The 15,261-nt window shown below is 48.5% G+C and overlaps 1 protein-coding gene across 1 annotated transcript in view; it reads left to right on the forward strand.

Moving 5' to 3' along the window:
- Positions 1-229: 229 nt before the first annotated feature.
- Positions 230-15,261, forward strand: part of Spata13 (spermatogenesis associated 13) — a 180,920-nt gene continuing 165,888 nt past the window's right edge. Inside the window, exon 1 of the mRNA XM_085698594.2 lies at positions 230-353. The gene's annotated coding sequence lies outside the window, so the exon portion shown is untranslated. The remainder of the gene's footprint in view (positions 354-15,261) is intronic.

A 15,261-nucleotide genomic window follows, 5' to 3' on the forward strand; every position in this document is an offset into this window, starting at 1 on the left:
CCTGCCTCTGCCTCCTGAGTGCTAAGATTAAAAGACTATGGCACCACCTCCTGACCACATGTCACACTTTTAGACTTGCAAGTTTGGCAGGGACCGTGCCATCTCGTTTTGACTTTAGGCTGCATTTCTTGTTAGCCATGAGAGCCCTGCTGTAGCGTGAGTGAGCTGGTGGGGGTGTACGTTCTTCTCATTTAGTGAATGGCCCTTTCTTTACCTTTGCTGGCTCCAGGTGGAGGAAATGGAGTTACCAAGCTGAAGCCTGAAGAAAGGGTGCACCTTGGGCTCCTGCCCAGCCTGCCTCGCGCAGACCTTTGACTCTGTAAGGAAAGGTGGCGGAGAAGCATGACTTGCAGGTAAATGATCGTTTGTTATTCACTCATCAGAATGTTATAGAGCATCTACCATGTGGCTGGCCTGAGGCTGGATCACGGGAATGTACTCTTGCTTTAGGATGCTTGCAAGGGAGTCGGAAAATAGCAATGATGGTAAGAGAAATGATTTTATAATCATAAAGTAGACCACACACAGGGAGGGAGAACTTCTGCTCAGGGACCAACCGTGGACAAGGAAACAAACTGCTGTCCCCACAGGTATTGCTCAGGCACTGGAACAGTTGGTGGCACTGTTTGGAAAGGTTATAGGGGTGCAACCTTGCTGGAGGAAGTATGTCATTGTGGGCTGGCTCTGTTGGTTTATAACTGCATCTTTGACTCTCTCTGCTTCCTGTGTGTGGATGGAAATGCGATCTCTCAGCTTCCTGCTCCTACTGCTTGCTGCCTCGCTGCCTACATGGCTCTTATCCCTCTGGAACCATAAACCAAATCAAAGTTTTCCTTCTACAGTGGCTTTTGGCACCATAATGAAAAGTTACTGTGTTCGTTACTGGCATATGCTTGCCTTGTCTGTGATTATGAGATATTATTGATCTCCTCTTTATTAATGAAAACAATAAAAAGGGCATGGGAAAATGTTCCTAATTCTGACAAAATAAACAGCAGTGTTCTCCATCTTGTTTTTTGCTACCATCTTAACTCAGACTCTGCTTTCCAACGTAGATCTTGCTTGCTGAATCATCTTCCTGTGGGGACTTTTATTTCTTCTGGGTTTTTTTTTATGCAATTGAATTGACAGCTTCCCCTTTATTTCCCTCTCTGACCCCATCTTTGCTCTTCCTCCTTGATCGTGACAGCCATATAAGATGCATTCTTGGGGGACTGGAGAGACTGCTCAGTGGTTAAGCGTACTGGCTCTTCTTTCAGGGGACCCGGGTTCAGTTCCCAGCACCAAAATGACTATCTGTAACTCCAGTCCCAGGGTATCTGACACCTTCACATAGACATATATGGAGGTGAAACACCAATGTACATATAAAGATAAATTAATTATTGCTAGGTGGTAGTGGTGCACACCTTTAATCCCAGCACTCGGGAGGGAGAGGCAGGCGGATCTCTGTGAGTTTGAGGCCAGCCTGGTCTACAGAGCGAGTTTCAGGACAGCCAGGACTGTTTCACAGAGAAACCCTGTCTCAAAACAAACAAACATACAAAGATGCCTTCGTGGAATCATTTGCTAGTGTCTGGTTTGGGGGTGCTTTGCCTCCCAGTTTATAATCCAAACTGACTCAGGGATCCCTAGTATACATGGATTCTGGTACTGAAGTTAGACTAGGTCTGTGTAATCAGGTGAGGATCCTGTCTCATTCTTTCCATTCTCTGGACAGTTTGAATTGTAGGTGCTCCTTAATTCACGTCCCGAAAGGCCATCTTAAGGTGCCTTTAAGCACAAAGCCTGCCACCTGTGTACTCAGCAGCACAGAGATCTGTAACCACCGCTACTCCCCAGCACTGAACAGGAAAGATCAAGTCCTGCTCACCTTGGGGGGAGAGTACAAATTCAAAACCAAAGTTCAGCTTACTACTGAAGCACATAGCTTTGCCCTGTCATAGACTAAGAGTTGTAAATTGAATATTCCAGGTTGGGAAGCATCAGCATTCACCAGTCACTGTCCTTGGGGGTATGTGTATGTGTGAATGAAGGGGACTTTGGTCTCATCTTTTATTCTTTAGCGGTAGTGTTTGCTCGGTTGACTGTAAGAACCCGACCAGTCCTGTAAAATCCCCATCGTCCTGTAGCTCCGGTGTCACTACAAGACCGTATGCGCACTGGGAACGGGCCTGGAGACTTAAAATCACACCCACACACAAACAGACAGAGAGACACACAGAGAGACATGGACACAGGTCATCCTTGACACAAGAATGCCAAATGCCAACTTTATTGTGCTCAGGGGAGCTTATATAGGGATCCTTAGCCACGCCCAGCTCTCGGGTTCTTTCAACTGCAGCCCCACCAGCCTGCCATCAAGGTCTCGTGCTCAGAGCAGCTGCAGGCAAAGAAAATCAAGGGGCCAGGTGTCTATGGCTCCCAACAGTTGACTATACTTTCTCCAGAGGCCAGAACACCCCCTCTCTTTGTGGTCCTTCAGTCTCACTCTTTCTGAGCATCCTTGCAGATATGTGACCTTGTTAGTGCAAAGATGCTGTGGGGACGGACTGCTCTCGACTGCTCTGTCCTCCGGCAGCACAGCAAAACCGTACAGTTTGACCTAATGCTTTCTACCTCTTCTAAGACCAAACCCACTGCTGGCTTAGTGGGTTCTCGGCTTGGCTTACCTGCAGCAGGGGTGACATTAGCTGTGAGACACTCCTGGATCTTCTCTCCGGTGAGAACACCACCCAGTCCCTTTCACACCTGCTCCCTCAACCTTGTAGATCCCATTCGTCTCCCATTTCCTGTGCCAGGTACCAAAAAGAGTCACTCACTGTCTGTGCACTAAATGGACTAAACACTCTGACTTGCCGAACACAAGCAGCTCCTTCCTGTCTCCTAAGCAGCTTGCACCAGTCTGAGTAGGGACCATTGTCGCCTCGGCCCCATTGACTTCTCAGGTCAGCCTGCTATGCTGTCCCCTGCCCCTCAGAGGCTGGGGACTCACTCCCTTACCAAGTTCCTTAGCAGCCAGCTGTTGCTGGCGTAACATTCAGTTTTCGCTGCTCTTGTCCAGATTTTTTTATGCTCTTTCCACTGCTTGGCCATCAAGACCTGTGCTGTGTAGTTCAGACCCGGTGGGTACAGTATTGGGTTTCAGGCTGTGGTTTTACAAAGCCCTACCTCGTGGTTTGGCTTGTCTAGCTCCATACATGCACTGATAGCTGCTTGGCCCTGGTGACAGCCTTTTAACTATATTCCAAAATGGTGAATCCGACTTGAATCCCAGGACAGAGTATGGGGGAGAGATCACATGGAGAGATAGGGAGCTGGAGATTCAGGGGAGATGTCAGGCTACTTTGAAATAAAGCATTCTGGAAACTAATCAGTCTAATGAGAACATTTGCCCTTGCTAAGGGCAGGGCCCCTAGTTGACCTAGTCACCTTCCCTTAGGTCTCCGCTCTTAAAGGAACCACCACGTCCTCAGTACTGCCACACTGAACACTAAACTTCCAGCCCGTGAATATTGGTGGGGGTGGGCATGGGGGGGGGGATATGGAGGGTGGGGAGGGGACAACACCATGTCCAAATCGCATCGAAACCTGCCTAGAACTCTAGTTCCCACTCTCAGTCGTCCCAGACCTGGAGAGGCTCCTTACTGGGAAGGGTCACGGGCAGGAAAGCCTGGCTTCCTGGAAGCTGGGTTCACAGAAATAGCACTCCCCAGGAAGTAGCGTGAATGCAGGCCCTGGCTCTCCTCCCACAGTGTGCCTGAAACAGCACTTAGAAGTCTGGCTGGGTCACGTCCACGTGAAGACTGAGTATGGCTGTCCGGTTTGCATGGCACATAGCTGCGTATGCAAAGGGAGGAGCAAGCTTTGCGCCAGTTATTTAATATCTCATGGGAAGCATTTTGGCCCGTATCTTTCTTTTTAACATCAAATCGCTTCTGAATGGGCCGTTGATGAGAATAACTTCGGAACAGTGACTATGTTATCTTTTTAAATAAAACACAAACGAAAGGAGCACAGGGAATGTGCTGTGTGAGTTTGCTAAGTGTTCCCTGGGGTTGCGGGTTTGATCTTTTGACCAGATTGCTCCCTGGTGGAAAGGTGTTCTCCAAGTCTGAGTGCAGAAGACATTTAACTTCTCATTGTGGAGCAGCTCCGCAAGTTCCTGTGTGGAGCTGACGGATAATAAAGAAGTCTGCCAGCTTTCACCATTCCGGCATGCTGGGAGGCAAAGCTTCAGCTCTCCAGAAGCAGCTTGAGGAGAATCTGCCAGGCAGCCCCTTGAAAGTCTGTGAAGTACACCTGGCCATGGTGATGCACGCCTTTCATCCCAGCACTTAGGAGGCAAAGGCAGGCAGATCTCGAGTTTCAGATCAGCCCGGGCGGTCTGGAAAACCCTGTTCAAACAAACATCAAACCCTGTAAAGCAAAACACCAAAAGTTCCTGGTGTTCAGAGAAGATCGAGCCAGGTCCAGCACTGAGAGCCACCGACCATGAAGCCCGATGCTGGACTCAGTGGGCAGCCCAGTCCTTCCCAGGAGTGCTTCTGCTTCCACCGGCGCTCTAACAAATACTAATTATTTAATAACCTGTTTCTAATTTATGGCGTTTATACTTGTTAAAAATATACAGAAAAGGGACAGACAGTTCTTGGCATCCATGCATTACTTTTTGATGTGTTCAGGAGCTGACAAATGTGTTTTATTTGTTTTGTTTTGTTTTGTTTTATGGAGACAGGGTCTTGTTATATAGCCCAGAATGGCCACAAACTTAAAAATCCTCCTGCTTTGGACTCTTGAGTTCTAAATAAAAGTACATGCCACCATGTGTCTGGAAAAAAAATTCTAAACGCAGAAACTCAGTTTACTAAAACTTTGAATCATCAAGAAATGCAAGTCAGATGTGTTTTGTGTGTGCACTGCTCTGTGCACACGCTGCTCTGTGCATGCACGCTGCTCTGTGATGCACTGCTGGCTCCCAGATTATCCCAGCATCAGTTAACTCACAGCTGGCCAGGCCCCTGCTCCTAGGTGTATGGGATGAGTCCTGAGAATTGGCTTTTCCTTGTTGATGCTGGTGTGTCGGGTTCTAGGACCACTGGCTGAGACCACAAATCATCCTGAGTCCTTGGTGCAAGGCCAGCACATAGCCTCTCACCCACTCAAGAAACACTTGTATTAGGCACTTAGTACGGCTACTTCTCAGGAGAAGAACTTTTTAATCTAAGTCACACAGCACTTCCCAAGCTGACACTAGCTTGTTTCCATTCTGCAGTGGGAAAGGTTGTGCTTCAGCACGCGTGCAGGAGGCAATGGCAGATACTATGAGGACTAGATAGAAAATTGGGTAACCAGACAAACAGGCAGGCAGGAAGGCAACTCTTGAACGATGTTTTTTTTTTTCTTTTGGTTATTGCTTTCTAAGTTCTTACCAATTCTTGCCAAGGATAAACATGGGGATATTTTTTTTAAAGGAAAATTCTGTAAAAAATTGAAGTTTCAAATTTATACACATATACAAATTCATATACATACAAATATATACAGATATATATATATAGCGGGATGGGTTTTCTGTTTTTCCCTAAGTAGCTTCAGGACATGGATCTGAGGAGTCTAGCATCAAGGCTAAATGACCCCCTTCAGAGGACATTTATCCAGGGGTTTAAAGAAGCCTTTTGACCTCCCCCATCCCCACCCCCACTCTGAAGTAACCTCTGAGTGGCTCATGTGTCAGCCACTGTTGCTCCAACAGGATCCTCACAAGGGCCCAGTGGCTCACTCAAGGAAAAGCGGAAGGTCTCTCCAGACTCCCCTCACTGTTTTCCTTAGCTTAGCTAAGGCTCTGGACCTGCCCCTAGACTACCTCCTGGTGGGGCGTCCTATCCTCAATCTTCACTGTAAACAGTGTTCTGATAGCTACAGAGTCTGCCCTAGGCTGAAAGGGAGGCCAGAGACAAGCTGCCTGCAGTCCCCAGAGACACCAACCTGGCCGCAGCTGGGAGGCCGCACACACAGACCTTCCTGGGGGGCAATTCCAAGGTGCCTAGGCAGTTTTCCCACCAATCTCTTAATCAGGATCCCAGTGCTCAGGTGTTCTTCCAATAGCCACAGGTATCGGCTATCTCCCACAGACAGAGCAACAACAAGCAACAGTCGCCAAATGGAGGACTGGTTGATTTGTTTATTTCAGTTGTCTACAAGCAAATGGATGGGCTCCCACCCTGCTCTGATGGGTGCCAGCCATGTGAACAGTCTGGGCTTCCTGCTCCCCCTGGGCTCTGGGAATTTCCTCCAGTGCCTCATTTCCTAGTAATGATTGCTGGGGAACCAGAGTGGGGCTGAGGAGCCTCTGCAAGCTCCTCGCCTCTGTGAATGAGCAGTTCTGCTCTACTTGTCTAGACTCCTGGCTACTGGCTCCCCGGTACTATTTGGCTTACAGAAAGATTTATGGCTCTCCTTGTCTTTCCCCCACTTTTGTCCCTAATGGACCAGCAAGGACGGCAGCCACAATGAAAATGGCTTTCCCCACGTTTTCCACACAGAGTCTGCGGGCAGATTGCCTAGATTCAATGCAATGGCTGTGTGACGTCGGGCGAGTTTCTCTGTCACCCTGTGCTCAGCTTGCTCACCTGTAAAATATATATGGTGATAATACCCAGTTCCTGGAGTCAAATGGAGTTTAAACGAGATTAAATATTAAGGGACCAGTGAGATAATAAGCAGATGAAGCACCTGCCACTCAAGGCTAACAGCCTGAGTTTGACCCCCGTAAAGGTGGAAAGAAGTAATTCTTACATCAGGGACCATGTACCCCTTCCTAATCATGTATGCACACATGCACAACAATAATGATGAAATTTCAAAACAGAAAGAAAAAAGATTAAACATGAACACTTCCAAATGTTTACAGAGATTTGGACACAAAGTTAATGTGGTCAGCCTTCCACATCCATGGACTATAACCAAAGACAGGGAAAAGATGTGTGTGTTTTTAAACTGTGTATTACTTGGTGCTGGGTAAATAGTTCAGTCAGTAAAATGCTTTCTGTGCCAGCATGAGGACCTGGATTCAATTCCCTGTACCCACATAAAAAGCTAGGCACGGTGGCACATGCTTGTAATGCCAGGACTAGGCAAGCAAAGACAGGCAGATCCCTGGGGTTCACAGTCTAGGTAATCATCAAGCCTTCCAGGCCAGTGAGAGAGACCCTGCCTCAAAAGACGAGGTGTAGGGTTTCTGAGACTGACTCATGACTGACCCCTGGCCTCCAAGCACATGAGAGTTCATCTGCACAACACCAGCTCACACATACAAGTACATAAGTGTGTGTGCGCGCACACACGCACACACTTTAAACATTGTTTAGACTTTTGTCATTTTTCTCCATTTACTTTGTGCTATTACAAGTTATCTACAGGTGATTTAAAGTGTTAAAAAGGATGTGTGTAGGTTCTGTGGTGCAAAAACTCCACCATTTGACACAAAGGCTCAAGCACCCTGAATTTGGGCATCTACACAGATAGGTATTACACACAAAGGAAGGCTCAGCTCCATAAATGCCATTGTTATTGCAAATGCTTAACATGGAAACCAGAGTAGCCTTTGAAAACAGCGTTGTGTGCTGCTGCGCGCCGGCGGGCATGTGCCTCAGAGTTCCTGCAGGTTACTAGAAGAGACCAAACAGGTTTATGGCCTTGTCTTCAGGAAGGTGGCTGGAGGCCACATTAGGAGCGCTGACTGGAAAGTTTCCGGGGCTAGCGTTTCTGGGGCAGAAGGACGCAAAATAACAATGAAGAAGAGGAAGTGGGGCTGCCTCAGCCTTGCTGGCTTCTTTCTTTTTTTAATTCAGAAAAAAAAGCTAACAAAAGCAGCACAGGTCCATCGGGAAATACACAGGAATGTTTAAAGTAGAAAATAAGTCCTTAAATGTTCCTCCACCCAGAGGTACTATTGTTAATTCCCTAATGTATTTCCTGCTTCAGGCTTTAAGATAACCTGGGCAAAACTTGCCCATGGGAAGGGAAGGTTCCAGAAGCCCAGGCATTCCTGGTACCAGGCCACCAAAGTTGGGTTGGCAATAGAGCTGTGATTATGGAGCCTGGGCATCCAAACTGGGTCCACAAAAAGAAGCGACGAGATTCATTAGAAGTATACCCAACAGCCTTTGCCCTCTTGTCTAGACCAGAATGTTTGGAGCTGCATCTGCTGAGCACCAAAGAATGTGTGAATTCAACACAGAAGGCAGCTATCTGAACCTGTGCAGGGAAAGCAGCCAATGGCGAGCTTTATTCTTGCACGTCGGAGGCTGAACCCAGGGCTTCCCACCTGCTGGACTGTGCTGGTGCAGACAAAGATTCTTTTTTTAAAACAGTCGGGAAATGCTGATTTAGGCTGATCGTTTGAGCTGGACAGTCTGCAGTGGTTTGGAAATAATTTGGGTATTGAGACGTTCACTGCTGGAAGCTTGGAGTGTGAAGGTGTTGAGGTGGTGGGGCCTTTAAGAGGCGGAACTTTGTGAGGTGCTGCCTCAGAAGGGGTTAATATGATTCTCAAGGGACTGCTAACAGTGCCCTCAGAGGGCTGGGATAGAGAGGGAGCCTTCCCAAGTCTCTCTCGTGTGCACTCCCATCAAGGTACCATCTGCCACATGTGCTCTGTGCTCAGGGCCTTAGCTGAAGGGGGTTGATAGAGCTACCCAGAGGGGCTTTCAGGCTGTGAACTTAAATAAAACACCTTTCTTTGTAAAGTATCCAGCTTCAGATGTTTTGTTCTAGAAACAGAAACAGCCTAAAACACACCGCTTTAGAATCTTTCTCATTTCCATCTTTAAGAGGGAGAATGGCCACGCCCGTTTGTTTGCTTGAGACAGGGCTTCCCTGTGCGGCTCAGTCTGGCTGAAAACCAGTTCTCTTACCTCAGTCTCTGGAGTGCTGAGATGACAGGCTAAGTGCCAGACTCAGTTTACACTTTTCTCTCTTATGTCTCTGACTCCCAAGAGCAGGCAGCAGGAACCATCCCCAACAGGGTCTGAAATAAGACAAGGTGGAGAGGGAACCCTGGCCATGCCTCCCTCTCTGTGCTGTAGCAAGATGTCAGAGCCCACGGTAGAATGCTGCACTCGCTTCTAGATTTTGATGAGATGAGACCAGCAGACTGAAGGTGGGTTTATTCATTGTATGTCAAACAAGGTTAAGCAGACAGAGCATCCCATCACTTCAAAAGCAGGAGCATCAGCGGCTGGGGTAGATAAAAATGCCTGCTGAAAAAGCATGAGGACCTGAGTTCGGATATTCAGCATCAACATTAAAGCAGGGTATGGCTGCAGGCATTTGGGAGCCCAGTGCTGGGGGTCAATTCCCGGGCCTCACCGGCCAGTTATTCTAGCAAACATAGTAAGCTCCAGGTTCAGTGGGTGACCCTGCCTAAACGTTTACGTGGATAGAGAGAGGAGCTATCTGGCATCCACTTCTGGCCTCCACTTCTGGCCTCCATGTGTGCACACACAGGTGAGCATACCTCTGTATGCACACATATACATGTGCACACACACACACACACACACACACACACACCCCACATGGCTAAAGAGCCAATTTGATCTACGTTTTCAAGTTTTATTTAGCTGTTGCGTGTTGCGTGACCTCACTTTTAATAGCTGTAATGAGCCAGAGCAATGTAACTACTCCTTTTAGGGGCTGAGGCGGGGGTCCTCACACATACTCAGGCTCACTTCTCTTTGTTTCTCATAGGCTCATGCAACTACTTGCAGTGGTATCAGATGTCTAGAGAGCATCATCAGTGTTTTGGTTGGCAGGAACTGAAGCTCCTAGGTACAAGGGGGTGGAGGTGGACAGGAAATCTCTGAAAAAATGTGATGTCTTGCAGGGTTCTGTCATCTCCCTCTACAGGCTCCATTGTCTCCCTTCCCTTTGCTGGTGCCTCCCTCCTGAAGATGTCCTCTGAGGCGCTCCCTAACTTAAGTGTGTGCACAGAAGTGGAAAGATGGGCAAGGGTTTCGAACTGGCACTGGCCAGTTGGGGTTGCCTATTCTATATTCTTCTGCACAGGAGCCTCTAGGGAGGTTGGTCAGTGTCTAACAAAGTCGAAGAAAGAAACTCTTTAACTGTGAGAAAAGGAACAGTCTTCCCATTCTAAATGAGGGCTTCTGCATGGCACTAGGAGAACATGGGGACCATTCAGAGTTTCTGGGTCCAGGGAAGATCCAGAGAGGCAGGAGCGGAGGAACACCTGCTGGCTGCCTAACAGAGGCAGGTGACTGGTGGAGTTAGGAACTGTGTTCTGAAGGTTCTCCACTTCCACACAGTCTCCTGCCTGGACAGAAGATGCAACTCACTTCCGGGGGAGACGCATAGACCCTTGGCTGCTTCCCACACTTTCCAAATTTCACCCACAAGAGACCCAGTGTTTTAAGTGTTGTGAGCCACCTTTTGGGGGTGACTTCTGCTGCGGTCCTGTCACAGCCGGTTTGTATGTTCCAGGGTAGGGTCATGAGGGTTAGAATTCAGCAAAATTTACAGATACATAAAAGAAATAAGAGACAGCATGGGAGGTACATGCAGTGAATACCGGATTTGCCTCGTTTACTCTTCCACACACTTACATACTTCACTTCAAAAGGGGAGGGAGGAGGCCCAGACTTCACTAACATGATGTAAGGAATAAACTTGAATTCTCCGACCTTTGGTTCAGGTGGAGTGGATCCACCTCACATCCAAAATACCAATTAACCACACCCTAGGTCAGAATCTCTCGTTTGTAGCCACGCCTGTTGTCAACAACCTTGAGAGAGCAAAAATATTTTAGCTCAAACTCTCTGACCTCCAGTCAAGGTAGAACAGGCTCACGCCTGTGTGCGTCCTGACCGTTAGGGAGTTTACTCCTTAAGGAGTTGGGCTGAGTGGCCAGTCTACCTGCTGTAGATTAGTAGCCATGGAATTTCTTTCTCATACTTGGGTAATATCTCAAGATTGAGAGATCTTGATGGAGGTTTCTTTGTTTTTGGTTGGACTCAGGAAGGAGGCCAGAGTTCCTCTGGGAAGTAATCTTTTTCAGTAGTGTGTATCATGAAGCTCCTTCTTCACTTTTATTAGTTTAAAAATTATTATGATTATTTTCGTTTTTGCTTCTTTGAAACAGGGTTTCTCTGTGTAACAGTCCTGGCTGTCCTGGAACTCGCTCTGTAGACCAGGATGATCTCAAACTCACAGAGATCCAACTGCCTCTGCCTCCCAAGTGCTGGGATTTAAAGGCGTGTGCCACCATCACCCAGCTTAAAAATTATTTTTAATATTTATTTTATATGTACAAACCTTTTGCTCACTAGCGTTTTTGCCTGCACATGTGCCTATGTTTTCTGTGCATTCTAGGGCTGGAGGTATGGACAGTTAGGAGCTGCCATGTGGGTTCTGGGAATCAAACCTGGGTCCTCTGCGAGAACAGCCAGTGCTCTTAACCACTGAGCCATCTTTGCAGCCCTCTCCTTCACTATTGAGAAAAGAATAAGACAGAGGTTTTGGAGCTGAACAGAAAATGGTTGGAGATCCGGCACATGGGTTATGTGACTTGAAGTCTTGGGGGGAGACTTTGGTTCTTTCCTTGCAGTAGTGTGTGAAATGGAATTGGCACCCACCCCCTTAAATCACCGATCAGATCCTGTTAGGAAGTCCTGGCAGCCAACCAGAACAATAGTAGATAAAGGAATTATTTAGGGAGAGGTGGGAAGGTTGGGACCACTCCCCAATCCGAGGCCCGTGGTAATGCTATAATAAAAATACAGGCCAGCATGAGAGGAGTGTCGCTCCTGCTAAATCCGTTTTCTAAGATATGGGTAGGTTCAGAAATGAAGACACAAAGGCCCAGGGACATTGTTTGCTTTTCTATTTAACTGAATGAAGAAGGGGCAGGTGTGTGGGAATGCAATCGGCTACAGGCTGAGGGTCCCAGCTAGGCCTGCCTGCTCCTACCCTTGGCTCTGGCTCTGGGTGGCACTCTTTCCCATGCCAGGTTGGAAGCAGGACCCCTTAGGGTCAGGACCTTACAATCCACTGTCAGACAAGGCTGGTGGGCATTTCCTTTCTGGCAGAGTCCAACACAAACATGAAGGGGTGGGGCTGGGGGAGGCATTAGGGGTATTGTGGCTTTGTTTTGTTTTAGTTTCTAGGATTGCCTTGGGGAGGAGGAATTCCAACTTCTGTGGCCACCTTGTAGAGAAAGGACGGCAGGAGAGTGAAGGGCAGAAGGGCTGTGGGAGGCTTCATATCCAATACCCCTCAGTCCAGAGCCAGCGCCCCTCAAGGCCATACTTCGTGGCTCCCTTTTCTCAGCTCCAGTGTTCAGAGAGGTGTGGCCCAGGCCTAGGACAGCCACATGAATAACGCCTTTCCCAGGCTGGTGACAGCCAAGTCACCTTTTTTGCATCCTAAGGAAAAACAGGGGATATTGCCAGAGCCTGGAGAAGGACAGCCTTGCCAGTGCCTGCAACAGTTAGCCAAGAGTTGCGGGGAGCGGTTCAGTGGTAGGGTCTCACTTCCTCCCCTCCCTCCTTCCAGTCTCTTCTTGTGCCCTGGGACCCTGGAGTTCCTGGATGTAGCCCTACAGAGTGGCCCCTGGGGACACAGCTGAGAAGAAGACAGATGGTGTCCTACCCAGGAAGGGCTAAGGAAGTGAGCCACGAGACCAGCCTGCCACCTTGGGGGCATTAAACTGCTTTCGCATGCCTTAAAGGGTCTGTAGAGCAGATGAGCCTCCTTCTCACAGCACAGACGCAGACAGCATTGCCAGAGGGGATGTCATCTCCTCCCTCAAGCTGGACAGGTGCATAGGATAGGCTGACCTCCCACCCCTAAGAAAAACCCAAGATATCAATATTGTACCTACATTAGGATCATTGCTTAGAAAGACTATCAAGTGCTGATTCGTACCTGGTATTATAATGTTTGGGAACAAGGGAGTTGGGCTGTAATCGCTGGTAAAATGGCATTTTTAGTGTTACTCTTAAACCTGCAAAACAAGTAACTTAAAAAAAAAAACTTTTTCTATCCTCCAAAACCGAATACTAGTTGTTGACAAAACTTCAATGAAACAATCGGCCTCTTCTGATGGCCATAGCCGTGGGACAAGTGTAACTCCCGGGAAACCCTATTCCTCCTTTTGAGGTCATTTCTCCTCTGCCTGGCTGGTTTCTACGAGAGCCTGTGGTCTAAAGAGGACTCCTGCGGCGTGAGACTTCAGTTCTAGAGTACGGTGGTGGTGGTGGCAGCAGCGATTTCAGCTGAATGAGGAATTGTCTGGAATCCAGTGCCAGGGTGCAGGTCTGCCTCCCACGGCCCACACTAAAATGCCAGGGGTCAAGGGAACACCCAGAGATCAAAGAATTAGTGGGAAATCTGTCCTGTGTGGGTGGGGAGGGGGGGTTCACAGGAGCCCAGCTCTGACTAATTCTGCCCGTTCCCATGGTCCATCCTTTTAACCCTTGAGTTTTAGGTCATAAAGCTGCCTCAGATACAGACAGGGATGGTCTGGGGATATGTTAAGGGCAAGATAGAAAGTCTGGATCAAGTTCTCATGGCCTTTGCCTTCCTTCACTCAGCTTCGGAGGCAGGGAGAAACGGCAGATTTGACCTCTGCTGGGGGTTTGTGGAAAGCCTTATATGATGTATACCTGCAGGAAGATGAATGGCAGGGGACCGGCCATATCAAAGGGAGAGTGGCAGCTTTGATTCTTGTATCTTTGCATCTGTATCTTTGGGCACTGTGCCTAAGGCTGTATGATGAACACGTGTTTCTCGTCCAGGACTGAAGTCAAACACACTTTTGTCCTTCTGTCCGTCAAAAGTTCCCAGTCCCAAACTTCCCACAGGAATTAAGCCAAGCACCAACAGGAGCCCGGCCGTCTCTCAGCTTTAAAGAAGGAAAAAAGTATTCAGTGACATTTGTTAAACTAAAGAGAAAGCAAGGCTGGGGTTTTTTAGCCCAATGGTAGAGTGCTGGCCTAGATGAGTGAGATCCTGGGTTCCATCCTTAGACCAAAAATAGGGAGGAGGAAGAGGGGAGGCGGAAGGGAAGGAGGGAGAGAGGGTTAAAGAGAGAGAAACGTAAGGACAAGGTTGTCCAAGACCACAGGGATGGGGAGAAAGACCAGAAGCACAGCCTCCTGATGGCGGGAGGGAAGATGGACACGGCTCTCTGTGTGTAGCAGGAGCGAGCGAGACTCCAGGGGTAAGGAGCAGATAGGGGTGGTAGGATGGAAACTGGCTAAGAAGAAACAAAACCCACCCAACAGGATTCTTGCTGGAGCTGGGCCTGGGTACCCAGCCGCCTGGCCATTGCCTAGGGGTATGGAGCAGGAGACACCTGCTTAGACTTAGAAGGCACTCTGACCCAGAGGAGGGTGTGCTGGCCTAATCAGCTCACAGGGTGACTTTGCTAAAAGCAGAAAAGCAGGGCTCTGGGTTAGTTTGTTTTGTGTGTTGTTATTGTTTTGTTTGTTTGTTTTGTTTCGTTTTTATATACCTAGAGAAGAGCTTAGAATTTTCTGGAGCCTAAGTGTGGCCTGCAGAGATTCTGTGTACCCCAGCGGCTCTATGGTGGGGATAAAAGTTAAAATTATCTCATGACCCCGAGCCATGACATGGACCAAGAAGGATACTGTGCTGCAGAGCGCCACCCTTCTCTAAGACCTCAGCATTTTAGCTAAGTGCAGGGGGAACCTGAGGCCATCTGGAGGCTCCCTTCCCAGACCCTTCCTTCAGGAAGGCTCCCTCTGCCCAGAGCTGGCACTGGGCCTGCAGGATGGCATCATCCCATCTTAGGGCCAGTGTTTGCTGGAGGCATGTTTGCTCTGTGCCCTGTGTGTGCCAGGTACCACGTGTAAAGAAATGGAGCCAAGGGAGTCTCAAGTCCCCGTGTCCAGGGGTTCACCCTGAAGAGACGCCTGGATAATGCAATGGCCGACAGCTTTGCCCACACAGGCTGATGGTGCCCAAGACTAAGGAGCAGAGACTTGACATCCTGCAGCTAAAGCAGAAACCCCTTTTGGCTTCTACTGTGGCTCCCTGTGGGTGCCTACCCACGAATGAATGAAAGGGGATAAACTCCAACACATTTAGGGTGAGGAACTGGTAGAGCCAGGGTGAGGCTAACAAGGCAGGAATGTTGCCAGCAGTGGAAAACAAGGAAGAACAGTGAGAGAGGTAGGGAGGGCCCTGTGGCAGATACTCCAAACTGCCATTCATCCA

Source organism: Myodes glareolus, chromosome 12, assembly GCF_982192425.1.
Source record: "Myodes glareolus chromosome 12, mMyoGla1.1, whole genome shotgun sequence".
Lineage (NCBI taxonomy): Eukaryota > Metazoa > Chordata > Mammalia > Rodentia > Cricetidae > Myodes > Myodes glareolus.